Raw genomic sequence first — 14,027 nt, forward strand, 5'->3', positions numbered from 1 at the left:
AGATAACGTGGTTCTAAATTTTGAGGTATGGAGAGGCCTGAAGCAGGCTCATGCTGATGATGAGCTGTCCCTGGGGGAGTAGCAACACCACACTCCTGATTTTGTCAGGAATGGCAGCAGAGACAATAGCAGTTCAGAGAAGGAAACAGCCAACATATGAAGCCCCAAGTAGGGAACCCATTGGACCAAAAGGTATTACATCTGCATTCTAGCCTCACCAAAAAGTGAGAATTATCAGGATGTTTTCTATGGACCAAAGGAAAAAGTTTCTCTTTCCTGAGGCTGAAGGTGGGGGGAAGTAACAGAGGGTATCAGTGGGGAGTGCTGGGCCTGGGCCGTGATAACAGAGCTTTCCTGAAGGTCAAAGCAGAGAGTTGAGAAGGCCAGAGGGGAAGCATGGGAGAGCTCTGTTTTAGAGCGTAGATAAGGTAGTATCAGTAAAGTTTCAGGCAGAGTTGAAAGCACTTTGAGAGAGGAGTATTTCCAGTGAATGGGCTGGTAAGAGAGATTTCTGTGATATATTTGGTATAAAATGAAAGGATACTTTCCACTGTAGTCATAAGCTGAGAAGCTGGGAATACACGGGTTACAGAAATAGCTTCTAAAGGGTTAGGTAAACCCTATGTCAGTGAACTCATACTAGTTTACTGATGAAAGCATAGACACTTTCCCGACCTTTGGAGAATGACACTGGAAAAACCAGGCTTCCCATTTACAAACTCCTTTGGTACTGCTGCTGGAGTCAGAATGTGGGATTAGGTGAGTATGGCAACATTTATGGATTTTTGTTTTCATTGAGGTTCTGCAATTCATTTTCCCTGTGTTAAAGATAGGAATAGTTCTTGGGGCTTTCATAAGGTTGGTGTGATGTCCTGATTCCTATTTTGGTTTAATGGGACTTAGAATCTCCTTAGGGGCCAAACCAACTCTCATTAGTCATATGAGCTTTGCACGTTTACCAAGAACTTGCCCTCTGTGTTGGCAAAAGAAGGAAGAGACCTGCGTGTCAGCTGAAAGGATATCACCTGACAATCTCCACTATAATGTGGAGTTATATGAACAGTGAACTCAGGCATCCTTCAAAAATATTGCTGTGAGTTAATAACCTGGATCAGATGCACTTCCCAAGATTTTGTGAAAATATCAAAGTAATGTAATACATTAAGTGTTTTGTAGCAGTTCAAGAAAATAAATTACTGAGAAATGAATATTTTGACTCTCATACAAAGAATAATTTCTCCTATCCTTGGAAAATGTTAATCAAACTTTAGGAGCCTAACCAGCCTGGTATCTTAAGGTGATAACCTGGGACAAGGAGAGATTGGGGTTTATGTATTTAATGTAAATTCTTCATTGACCCAAATCTTCATGAATATGTTTGAAGCCTGAAATGTCAGGCTCTCTCCAGTCTGCTATAACCAGTTATGTATAACTGGGTTCAAAAATTCCACTTCAGGAACATTTTGCTTCTCCACAGGCATTATCATTACTCTCTTCTTAGGAATTTGTAAGGCTTCCTCAAGGAGAAGTCTTTTTCTGCATGAAGAAGGTGAGACCCCACATGGTCTGTTCTCCCTAACCTGTTCCTATGCCATCTGACCAAAGCGTGCATCTGTCTAGCCCCAAACTGCCCTGACTCTCTGTCCTCTTCTGACCGTTCTACTTAAACCTGAAGTAATCTTCTCTAATAGCATGTGATTCAGGCAGCATAATGTCAGAGATCATGGCTGAACTATTATAGGCACAGTGGATTAGCAGCCAAGGAGCAGTTCCTCTGACTGGGGCTATCTAGGGTTCTCTGAGGATTCATTCTCTGGCAACCATGCCACTTGGGCCATAATAGCCTTGTAATTCTGAGGATTAATTCTGAATGACCACATGGCAAGATCCACAATGGATGAGCTCATTTTCTGGGTGCACTATTTGGGCATATTATCTCAAATTATACTGACTTGAACAAAACCTCCAAGAAAGAGTGGGGTTTTTGTTTCTAATTTATTCCATCTTAAGTCCAATCTATTTCTACAATAGGCAAATTAGATTAGTCTTTATGCCAATTTGTCCATAACAGTAGCAATTTCTTGGAAAATAGGCAGATGTCTTCCTACATGATAATTAAATGGTAATTAATTTGCTAAAATTGGTTAAACATTCAAAGTGTGGATCCTTATGCTGACAGGAAGAAAGGGGCACAAATCTGACTTCTGCCAACCTCAGACTGTTTTTCAGGCTCTCCTCAGAATAAACCTCATCAGAATGGGCTTCTTCATTTAGAGCAATTCTCTTAAGGGGGTTTGAGGTTAATTATAGCAGCAGCGTGGGCAAAGGGCAATAGATCTGTGTTGATTGAAGTGTTTCAAAGAAACAATATAGCAAAACTTAACTGGATGTTGGGACTGATTTGAGGTTTCTTCCCCTGGTATTTTATAGAGATTGTGGTTATCATTGTTGTTGTTTGAGGTATACTTTGGTTCTGTCTGTCTAGGAACAGGGGTCAGTCAGCTAAAGCACCTTTGCTGCCAACAACTATGTGTTCCTTGATTCTTCAGAAAATTCTCCTTAGGTTCAGAGGGCTGTATTCTCTTTGCTAAGACAAGTTCATTTCATTAATGCTGTAGGTATTCTCTTTCAAAAATAAATGTAGAGAAACAGTTTGGCACTACCTCAAAAGGCAAACATAAAATTATCATATGACCCAGAAATTCCATTCTATATAAACAAAATAATTGAAAGCAGGTATTCAAACAAATACTAATACACAAATGTTTATAGCAGCACTATTCACAATAGTCAAAAGGTGGAAATAACTCAGATGCTCACCAATGGATGAATGGATAAAAAAATTGTGGTACATACATACATACAATAGAATATTATTCAGTCATAAAAAAAGAATGAAGTGCGGACACATGCTACAATGTGGATGAACCTTGAAAACATTATGCTAAGTGAAAGAAGTCAGACGCAAAAGGTCACATATTGTATGATTCCATTTATATAAAATATCCAAAATAGGCAAATTCATAGAGACAGAAAGCAAATTGATGATTTCTAGGGCCTTGGGGTAGGTGTGTATGGGGTTTCTTTATATGATGATAATTTGGAATTTGACATAGACGGTGGTTGCACAGCATTGTGAATGTACTAAATGCCACTGAACTGTTCACTTTAAAATGGTTAATTTTATTTTATGTGAATGTCACTTCAATAAAAATAATTTGAAAATAAATGTGTAACAATACTCAATTCTCTGCATTAAGTACTATGCAATTCAGAATATCCTTCAATCCTAGGCAATAGGACTATAAGCCATATGTAGAAAAGCAAATTGTTTGCACCAGTTCCTGACAATGAGAATCTTCTTCAGCCACCTGTAACATGCCAGTATCATAAAGAGAAACCTGACAGTTCACCAAGGAGATAAATGATACCTGGTCCTCATTTGTTGGCAGCCATTTCAAAATAGAAGAGCCATTCATTTATCTGACAGCTACAGAACTCAGGATTAAATTTTTCATGCTTCACAAAAATGTACTTTCAATAGAAAATTGATATACTGGTTTTTATGAAAAAAAATCTTGCAATTGGTGATCTGCAAAGAAAAATGACCTATTTCTTCTCATATACTCCATCGTATTTAAATTCTTAATGCAAAGATAAATCTAAGAATTCTCTACTTCTCAGGGTCAGGAGGTATCAGGAATGCCATTCATCATAAAATCAGAGGGGCAAAAACAATAATTGTGGTTTTGGGAAATAGATAAAAGTGAGTGCTAGGGGGAAAAAAGAAATAAAGAAAAGAAAGCCAAGGGTACAGAAATTTAGTATTTGAGGAATGTCACATGTGGTGGTAATCATCTGTCCTCCCTTCCCAGAGGAGAGAGGAAACGAGCCTAACTGTAGAAAGGGGTTTCTATTTGGCATTAGCATGTTTTTGCTGCAAGAATTAAAAGAGACTGAAATATGACACTAAGGGAGGCTACAATGTTTCTGCAGGAGACATTTAAAACCCAGATGAGTAAGCTTTTCCCTGGAAGCTGATGGGCTTGAGCTCTGACGGGATAGTTCACTTCTCTGGGATAGCTCCAACAGAGCAGGATGGATCAGGATGGAGAGGGTGACTCCCTTTCTGGTATCTTAATAGACCTCTCTGCCCCCATCTAACATAATTCCTCCATGATTACTTTTGAAGCTGATTAGAGTTGAAGCTGATCGCAATAAGCTCATCCCCACCCCAGATAAATTTCCATTCTACGGGTAAAAGAATCTTAGTTCTCAACTTTTTTTCTCACAAATCCATTTGGTCATCTTTGTGGCATTCTTATCACTACTTTAAAACTCTTTATTGTCCTCTGAAATAACTTACAAGATTGGGCAGCCTAACTTTAGAAAAGAAGCATAAATGTTATTTGAATAAATATGCAAAAGTAACAAAATATTTGAGTTGTCCACCCACTTGGTTCCAAGCATAGTTGCTATTGTTCTATGGGCCACAGAAAAACCCTTGTGTGGGAGAGGTTGGGGTGTGCAGTGTAGGACCGAGGGGAGGGCAGGGAGCAAGGAGGAGATACTATTGATGCACTGTCCTGTGAATATTTCATTAGAAAATAAAAACTGGTCCTGGAGCCAGGAGTTCTTCAAATTAAATATTAAGGACTCATCTGGCCATGCAGAACTCTTGTTCTACTTTTATATTTTACAAGGTCAAAGGGCTGAATGAGGCAAAGAAACAACAAATGGTTTACTTGTTACACACAGCCAATCAGTAGCAGAACTAAGCTAAAATTTAGGATTACTTTATTGCTAATCTAATGCTCCATCCACTGAACTAGGCTGCCTATATTTGAAAGCCCAGTTAATATAAAAGAAATACATTATAGTAATATTCATACAAGCACTCTGCAAAAAATATCTTCTAATATGATTCTGATAGTAATTTGATGTTTTGATCAAATTGACATCTCCACACTAATTTAGTTATGAGATGTCTTCTTTTAAAATAAATAGTGCAAAAGCAAGACTGTAAACTTAAATATTTGAATAACAAGTAATTTTTATGACACTTGCATTTATTGCTTTTCGGTTTCTTTGAGGCTCCGAGGTTGTGGTGATTGACATATGAAAGTATCTGGATAACCCTTGGTGAGGGAAATTGTCAGCATGTATTTCAGTCAAAATGACATGATATACTCAGTTTTTAGGATTGTAGTGTAAAAGCCTCAGGCCAAAGGTTAGACTTGGTCCTGTTCTTACTTTTCACCTTCTAAGAAAATTATAGTGGATCATACTTTGAAGCTGCTAACAAAATTCTCAGCAGGATCCTGAGTCACTTAGAAAAACAAATGATTTAGAAAACAGTGAATAATGTATGATGAAATTTATTTCCAAATGAAAATTGGAAAATAGTAATTGTTCTTTTTGAAGAGAGAAAAATGAACATCATCACCTAAACAGCAAAAGGTAGACAAGAGAAATGAAATGCAGAATTTAGACAAGAAAGAAACAAGATTGGTGTGGTGTTATAACACCAAGGTCAAAAGTTCCAACTCCTGTACCAGTCAGTTGCCAAAAAGGAAAGAAAAGAAGAAGAAACCACATGGGTCTATCTCAAACCTATCTGAAATCCAATTTTATAAAGTAGGATGTTATAAATTTCAAGCACTTGGAACTGATCCTCTGGGATGAAATGAACTTTACAATAAAAGAAAGTGATGGAATATGGAGACTGTGGCAAACCCTTGCTTCCTGTTGTCATAAGGGAGTATAGCTCCCCATTAATCCTAGAGTTATACATTTTTATCAGGATAACTCTGTGGAGGCAGTGATTTTTAGCTTCACCCAGGCCATTTGGAGGACCCTTGAGAGGTCACTGGGTCATGATGCTCTTAGGCAACCAGGACATGGATGACTGTTGGTAACAGACTGGACAATGGGAGAATACACCATGCTGAGCATGGAAGATGGCATCACGATGGGCTGCAGAGTCAGGAGAAGTCATTCATGTAAGGATATACCAAAAATTAGTCCAGGGATTAAGCCACGATGAGAACCAAGATGAGGAACCAGATCTCAGAGCCAAGAGAACTTAAGTTCAGTGGCAACATTCAGTTGGGAGCTGAGGCAGTAGCCAGTTGGAGAAGGAGAGGAAGTCTAAAAAACTTTACCTAATGCTTTGATTTCTAGTTTCAATGGCTTTTTTTTTCGTGGCCTACCCAATTGCAGTGAGTTGAATCATAGCCCCCTAAAAGGTATGTTCACATAATAACCCCCAGAACTTGTGAATGTGACCTTATTTGGAAAAAGGTCTTTGCAGATATAATTAAGTTGAAGATATTAAGATATGATCATTCTAGATTATCTGGATGGATCCTGAATCCAATGAAAAATGTCCTTATAAAACACAGAAGAGAAAATACATATGGAGAGGAGAAGAAGGTCATGTGAAATTGGAGGCAGAAACTGGAGTTATGCAGCCAAAAGCCAAGGACACCAGAAGCTGGAACAGGCAAGGAAAGATACTCCCCCAGTGCTTTTGGAGGGAGCGGAGTCCTGCCTACACCTTGATTGTAGACATCTGGCCTCCAGAACTGTGAGAGAATAAATTTCTGTTATTTTAAGCCACCAAGTTTCTGGTCATTTGTTACGGCAGCCCTAAGAAACTAATACACCAATTATACTGTGGTTCACATTCCAGGGGTATCCTAAAAGCCCCAAAAGACTTTTAACATCATCAATCTCTGCAGCCTCTCACTCTTGAGACATACATACACACACACACACACCCCCTTCATTTCAACAGTCCTAAACAAGGGCACATGGAGTAGCAGAGAGGGCACAAGTATTAAGGTACTAAGCAGGAATATGTTTGTGCTCACATCTGTTCCTTAGTTCTATCTCCCTCCTGGACCCTGGTTGCTGGGGTTTTTCTTGTACTTACAGGAGTAGCAGAAAGGACAGATACAGGGGAAAACAAATCCATTATTACTTAATAAGTGGGATTTGCTTAAAATATTAAATTTTTCAAAACATGGGGTGTAAAATTAAAGAGAGTCCTCGGTAATAAAAAGATTTAAAGCCACAGTTCTGAGTAACTTGGCTTCTTGAAGATCTCTGGGGTGATGACAAGATCTCCTAAGACTAGGTTCAAATTATCCCAAGGAGGGCCATTCTATAAGCTGGAACTAGGACATGTATTTTTTACTGTTGCATATATTACTTGATTAAACTCTTGAGAATGAATAGTGCCTGGTAATTTGGAACTGTGCTAAAAATTTGAGTTACTCTAGTATACCAAATACCTGGCCTCAACTGATGAATTTATCAACACCAAAACCACTGCATAGATACTCTAAAGTTAGAATATAAGGTACCTGCAGGTTGGGATCTTTGTTTTGTTCACTGATAAATTACGAGCACCAAGAACAGTGTCTGGCATATAATAGGTACTCAATTAATATTTGTTGCATGAATTCAAATACACTCAAAGTCCCATAGAAATAAAATAAAAATATCTAGTATATAACCAAATATGCTTTATTTAAGAATCACAATTTGAAAGTATTAGTGTTATTAGAATTAAGCTACATTTCTATATTATGAATACATTTTAAATCCTCAGTTATTGAGTGGCTTGTCTATGGTCTTTTCCCTTCTCTTACCCAGTGAAGTCCCACATGGTCATTAGGCCAAGATTGCTGGCAACAAGTGGGTAGAGTCTCTGGTTGCATTCCAAAGTCAAAAGATGCTATATGTAGTTAATTTGTCATTTTAGATTATTGCCATCTCTTCTCTTTTTCATTACCACTGATAGCTCTCTTTGCTGAAAGTGATGGGGTTAGCAGTGAACTCAGGAATACAGTCTGGTATTTTCATGAGATTAAGAAAAAATTCAGATAAGACTTATCCAGAATAATAATTCACTTCCCCTTTCTCTCAACAGCAACTGACAATGATAGAATTAAAACAGTGATTCTTCATATTTTCTAATGGGGATCCCTTTAGATGCTCATTCTAATTTTAGCTCATTGGTTTTGTTACTGTACCTGTGACTATCTCTCCGTAGGAGGTTGGATGTGCCCACACTCTCTAATACTTCTGGGTTGGCTGTCAGAAAGCAGAATAAGTATAAGCCTTATTTTGGAGTAATTTAGCAGTGTATCTGGTGTTGGAATCCCCCTCACCAAAAAATGGAGCTGAAGACTAACAGCTAAATATGGGTGTTATTGAGCTCCTCATTTGTCTGATACTACACCAAGAATAGTACAGTGGTTAAGAGCATGAAATTCAGGGTCAGAATGCCTGGGTTCAAACCCTGGCTCTGTCTCTTATTAGCTGTGCATGCTCAGGTGGGTTAGTTAACTTCTTTGTGCCACTTGTAATATTATTGTTATTATTACAATGAGAAGCAGAAAAGAAGTTGTGACATGAATAGAAAGAGACTAGGCTGAAGAAAAAAGAGTAATGTAAGGGTTTGATGGGATCACTTTAAGTATACCTACTTATCTGGTCCTTACACAGTCAGCTACATATTTATTAAATAGCTTCTTTGTGCCACTTTAGTATTCTGCTAAAGTTTTTCAGGGACACAAAAATGATTCCCTCAAGGAATTTGTAGACTAGAGGGGTCACAAGTTATAATTCAGGGAATTCACCTTAAAAAATGCCACCAGAGGGGTAGAAAAGATTAAAAGTAAATGAATCATGTGTTTTTAAAAGGTGCATATTTAGATATTCTCTGAATTCCCTGAAGAGGAATAGTAAAAAAGAACATTTTGAACATACTTGTACTTCAAAATATGGTAGATACTTCTATATTCCAGAAATGGGCTAGAAACACAAAGTGGTTGCTCTAGGCCCAAAGTAGGCAGAGTCGTTCAGGATTCAGGACAGGGACCAGAGCAAGAAATCAGAGTGGGAATGAGGCTCTCCCACCCATGAAGCTGCCATTCTGATTGCTGCTTGTGGTCATAGCTTGTATGACGTTGCTTACCTAAGAGGGCAGTAAGAAACAGATATGGCCTTGCAGCAAGGACCTGGCTCATCACCAGCTTGTTCAGGAACTGGACTTGTGGTATCCCTACATCACTGCAGGACTAGGACACTGAGCTGCCACCACAGAACTGACAAAACATGTTGGTGAATGTATTTTAACTATTAACTATAAAAAAGAAACCTATTTTTATGATGTGGTATAATAAATATATTTGGTCTCTGTGTCATGTGAGGGTTCTTTCACAGAGCTTCTAAAACCTTTGAAATTTCCTGAGTGATAGGAGTGTCTTTTGTTATTCATAATAAGTCCCTTTCAATAACACCTGACTTTATGCTAATGAGGTGACTTACAGTGGGGCCCCTAAATAGCTTCAGGATGGAGCCAGTTACCAGAAAGACCAAGTGATTAGAGGGTTATGTGGTTAGAACTTTCAGCCCCACCCACCAACCTTCAGGAACTGAGTGAGGGGGAAGAGGATGGCCTGGATATTAAGTTCTATAAAAACTCTTGAACAATAAGATTTGCTGAGCTTTCAGGTTGCTGAACATGTGGAGGTGCCAAGAGAGGGCACAGAAGCTCCGTGTTCCTTCCTCCATACCTTGCCATATGTACCTCATCATCTGGCTGTTTGTATCCTTTATAATATCGTTTGTAATAAGCCAATAAATGTAAGTAAAATATTTCTCTGAGTTCTATGAGCCATTCTACCAAATTATTGAACCCAAGGAAGGGTCATTGGAACCCAGACGTATAGCTGGTCAGTCAGAAATACTAGAGGTCCTGATTGGCAACTGGCACCTGAAGTGGGGACAGTCTTGTAAAATGAACTCTTATCTTGTAGTATATGACACTAACTCCAGGTTATTAGCATCAGAATTGAATTAAACTGTAGGACACTGAACTGGTGTCCAGAGAGTTGGAAATTGCTTGGTGTGGATAAACCCACGCACCCATCTGGTATTAGAAGTGTTCTGTGTGAGAGCATAGAGAAACAGAGTGTGTTTTTCTAACACATGCCAGAAAAGGTGGAGTTAAAATTCTCTCTAACGATATGGAAGATGGGGATAGGTGTTCACTGGTGAGTTAAAATGTGCTAAAGTTCATTTCTTGTCAGGGAAGAGGATAGAGATATTAAAAACTTTGTATTTTAGGAAAAATCATAGTTAAGCATATTATAACTTAAATAATAGAAATATAATTTATGTTCATACTAGAAGAGGGGTAAACCAAACTTGAGGTAAGGTGGCAGAAACAGGTTCAAATATATCAGTAATCACAATAAATTTGAATGGGTAAAATTCACCTGTTATTTTTCCAGATTGGATTTAAAAATTAAATCATAAACTTTCTAAAAGATACACACTTCAGAACAAAACAATGCAGAGAGTTTGAAAAGCAAGAGACAGAAAGAAAAAACTATGCCAGACAAATACAAACCAAAATAAGACTGGTTTATCAGCTACTATTAGATAAAGTAATATTTAAAAAATTAATATACAAAAAAAAACCCATCAAGGATATCAATTATAAGCTTGGGTGTGCTTCACAATATAGCCTTGACATTTATAAAGCAAAAATGGACTGAATTATAAGAAGAAATGGAAATTTCAGTCAGGCTCTTGACAAAGAAACAGATATACTCAGGAGGGTTTAATTGGAGAGAATTTAACCAATGGACTATTTACAGAGGTATGTACAGGGTTAAAGGAACAAGAGGGGGTGGTGAAGCGCCAAAGAAGTAGCAGCGGTGGCAAGCCATTACTCCCCCAGGCTTGACAGAACAAGGAGAGGGGATAGTATTACTGGAGCCAGATGAAAAATGGGGCTGTGAGGGAACCTGGGGAAGGAGGAAGATGGGTAGAAGCGAGGTGAAATCCTCTGACCTCTTTTTCTAACTGACCTTTGATCTGCTGGTGCCAAACCTACCAACCAGCCCTACCTGGAAAGCAGAGGGCAAGAGAGCACAGCAAAAAAGGGCCAACAACAGATTTGATAAGGCAAATGAAGAATAATTGGCACAACAATTATGTGAGAAAATTTAGCAAAGCTTTATCAGAAACTGATAGATCAAGTGACCAAAAATTAGATATGAAAGATTTATACAAAGCAATAGAACACAATGTAATTCAATTAGAAATCAGCCTTAAAAGATAGACTTATATGTACTGATATGAAATGATCTTCAAGATATATTCTCTAAGAGAAAAGAACAAGGTGTGGAATATTATCTATATTATACTAATATTTGCATAAAATCCATCTATCTCTACTCAAATATGCACAGAAAATATCTGAATGCCCAAGAAACTATTAATAGTGATTGCCTCTGGAGCGAAAGGATAATTTACCATTACTAAAAAAAACCCGAAAACCCCCCCAAACTCTTGTTTAAAAAGTGTTGAATAGAGTTGAAATATGCTATTCTCATTTTTTCTTTTTTTAGTACTCTCTCAAGGCAGATTCCCTAGCTAATTTTATAACATGTAGGATTTTAACCAATAGTTAAATAAATAGAGTGAAATAGTTGTCATGGCTTTCCTGATGCTATGCCAAATTTCCACTTACCCTCCCTATTGATCTTTTCCTACATGGAAAACAGTATTATAATTCCAATGTGTCTCTTTCCATTGACCTTCAAGTTGAAGTGATTTCTAAAAAAAATAAAAGCTAAGCTCTTGAACACAAACAACATTCCTGAGACCTCTGAATATACATGCTGTATTATTCTTTGAGAATTCCTGATAGGAGCAGCAGTCATTTATAGAGCAGTTAAACAGAAACAATACAGAAGCCAAATAAAATCATCAGAACAAGAAACTAAATATTAGCACAACCCATTAAAATGGATGTCAAGAATGGAACATCTTCATTACCTTACACATTTTCAAGGTACTGTATAAATTTCCCCTCATCAAAAACAGTTAACAGTTCTCTGAGTATCCTGCCATACCTGACAGATAGTCATTAACTTGGAGCCTAAAATGTCAATAGCAAATAATATCTCACCTGACATTTCAAGTGCTAATAGGGACATTTGAACAGAAAACCCTGAAGCAAACAATAGTTCTTTAACAGGCTTCCTCATACAAGGCAGACCTACACTGAAGATCACTTTCTTTATAATTCAAACACTGATTCAGATACACAGTCAAGGAGAATTGGCATGACTGCATAAATGGAGCTGTCACTCAATTCCTTGTTTCATTTGTTTGTAAATATATAAAATGACAATGAGTGTTCCCAATCTGCCCGCTTCAGAGGGACATCATGAGGGGATGTGTCCTAACCATTTGTATAAGCCAGCTAATGGGAATCATTCTTGACATCTTCCTATCTCCAGTAACCAACCAACCAGCAATTCTTGTCCATTCTACCTCCTGTATTTTCTCTGGAGCTTCTCTATTATGCCCCAAGCCTGACGCCTCAACTGCCACACAGACCACCATTCTCTCCCACCTGGACCACTGTAATAGCCTCCTACAGGGCTCCCTGTGTCTCCTCTTGCCTCTTCTAGTCCACACTCCATACAGCAGAAAGAGTGTTATATTTATTAAAAATGTAAATAATAATAATAATAAAATACCTCACGAGTAACTCACTCAGCTGGCTCCTGCCATAATGGCCTTTCAGTTTCTTGACCTTGACATGTTTTTTCCTATTTCTGGACCATTCCACAAGCTATTCCCTCTACTTAGATTGCTCTCTTTCCCCTACCTCTCATACTTGGTTAATTCCTGCTCACCCTTTAGATTTCAAACTATATGTCACTTTCTCACAGTTACCTTCCACCCTCTCCCTCCTCTTTGACCTGGTCATGTTCGGTTATTATAAACTCCTTTAGAATCTTGTTTTTTGTAGCTCTTAATTAAATTAAGGAGAATTAAAGAAATCTCTTTGAGAATTGTTGGAGTTCATCATTGTTGAGTTCATCATTGGCTGTCTAGCTCATCACACAATGCTTTGCACATAGCTGGCATTCTATAAACATATAGAATATATGTTGGCATTCTATAAACATATAAACACAGTTGGCTGAACTATGAATGAGTGAATGCATATTAATGCCAGCTTGGATGGTACCCAAGTTTCCCACACCCCCTTCCCCCAACTTGAACTGCCTGTGAGCAGCACCTCTGGCCTCACCCAGTGCTGGTTTGACTCACCCCTGAGATCCCAGCACATTCCAACAAAGCTGAGGCAACAAGGACTATAAATCCTTATATGAAAACATTCTTATTTTTTCCCTTCTTTTGTTCGTTTGCTTGATTATGAAAGTAAGTTTGTTCACTAAGAAAACCTGGCAAAGTTCCAAAACCTAAAAATGGAGAAGAAAAAAAAAGTCCCCCATAGCTGCAACATCCAGGACAGCGTTCATTTTAAGCCTCTGGTAAATTTGTCTGGTATTTCAGCAGATTTACTACCGTGTTTCAATTTGAATTTTTTTCATCCTTAACTGATAACCTACAGATCTAGCACATAGTTTAGGTCCTGCCCAATCTGAGAAATTTCTATAAGAGATAAATTATAAATTCAAAAATACAGAATGCTGAGTAATATAGAAAAAATACCTAAATGATGCATTTAGTTTGATGTAGTCACTCCTTGTTATACTGCAAATCTTGCCTATAAACATACTCGTATCTACCTTTCATAGTAGAAAAAAGAAATGGGTTACAAGTACCACATTTCATCTATGTTCTAACTTTCCATTGAACTACTAATAGACTTAAAAATTGTCTTAGCATGTCGTTTCTTCTTCACTACCAAAGGGGAAAAACGCCCTTTTTGAAATAATCTCATCAGTGCTATCATCATAGGTCCCATTTCCTGAGGAATATATTTGCCCGTTTTCCTGTCTCTACAGATTTTACTAGTCGTTGAGTCTGCCTGTATTTTCATATCTTAAAAAAAAAAAAAGTGACAGACAAAGCGTCAATATATCATTAAAAAAAATAATACCGATCCTTACCGGTATTACGGGTATTACGGGAACATGAAAGACAAACCCAAGAATGTAGCGAATAAAATCCGGGTA

At 37.8% G+C, this 14,027-nt stretch overlaps 1 pseudogene; it reads left to right on the forward strand.

Moving 5' to 3' along the window:
• Window positions 1-11,834: 11,834 nt before the first annotated feature.
• The window catches only part of LOC103604605, a 3,557-nt pseudogene continuing 1,364 nt past the window's right edge, over window positions 11,835-14,027 (forward strand).

The sequence above is a fragment of the Galeopterus variegatus genome, unplaced genomic scaffold (genome assembly GCF_000696425.1).
Source record: "Galeopterus variegatus unplaced genomic scaffold, G_variegatus-3.0.2 Scaffold5278, whole genome shotgun sequence".
Classification (NCBI taxonomy): domain Eukaryota; kingdom Metazoa; phylum Chordata; class Mammalia; order Dermoptera; family Cynocephalidae; genus Galeopterus; species Galeopterus variegatus.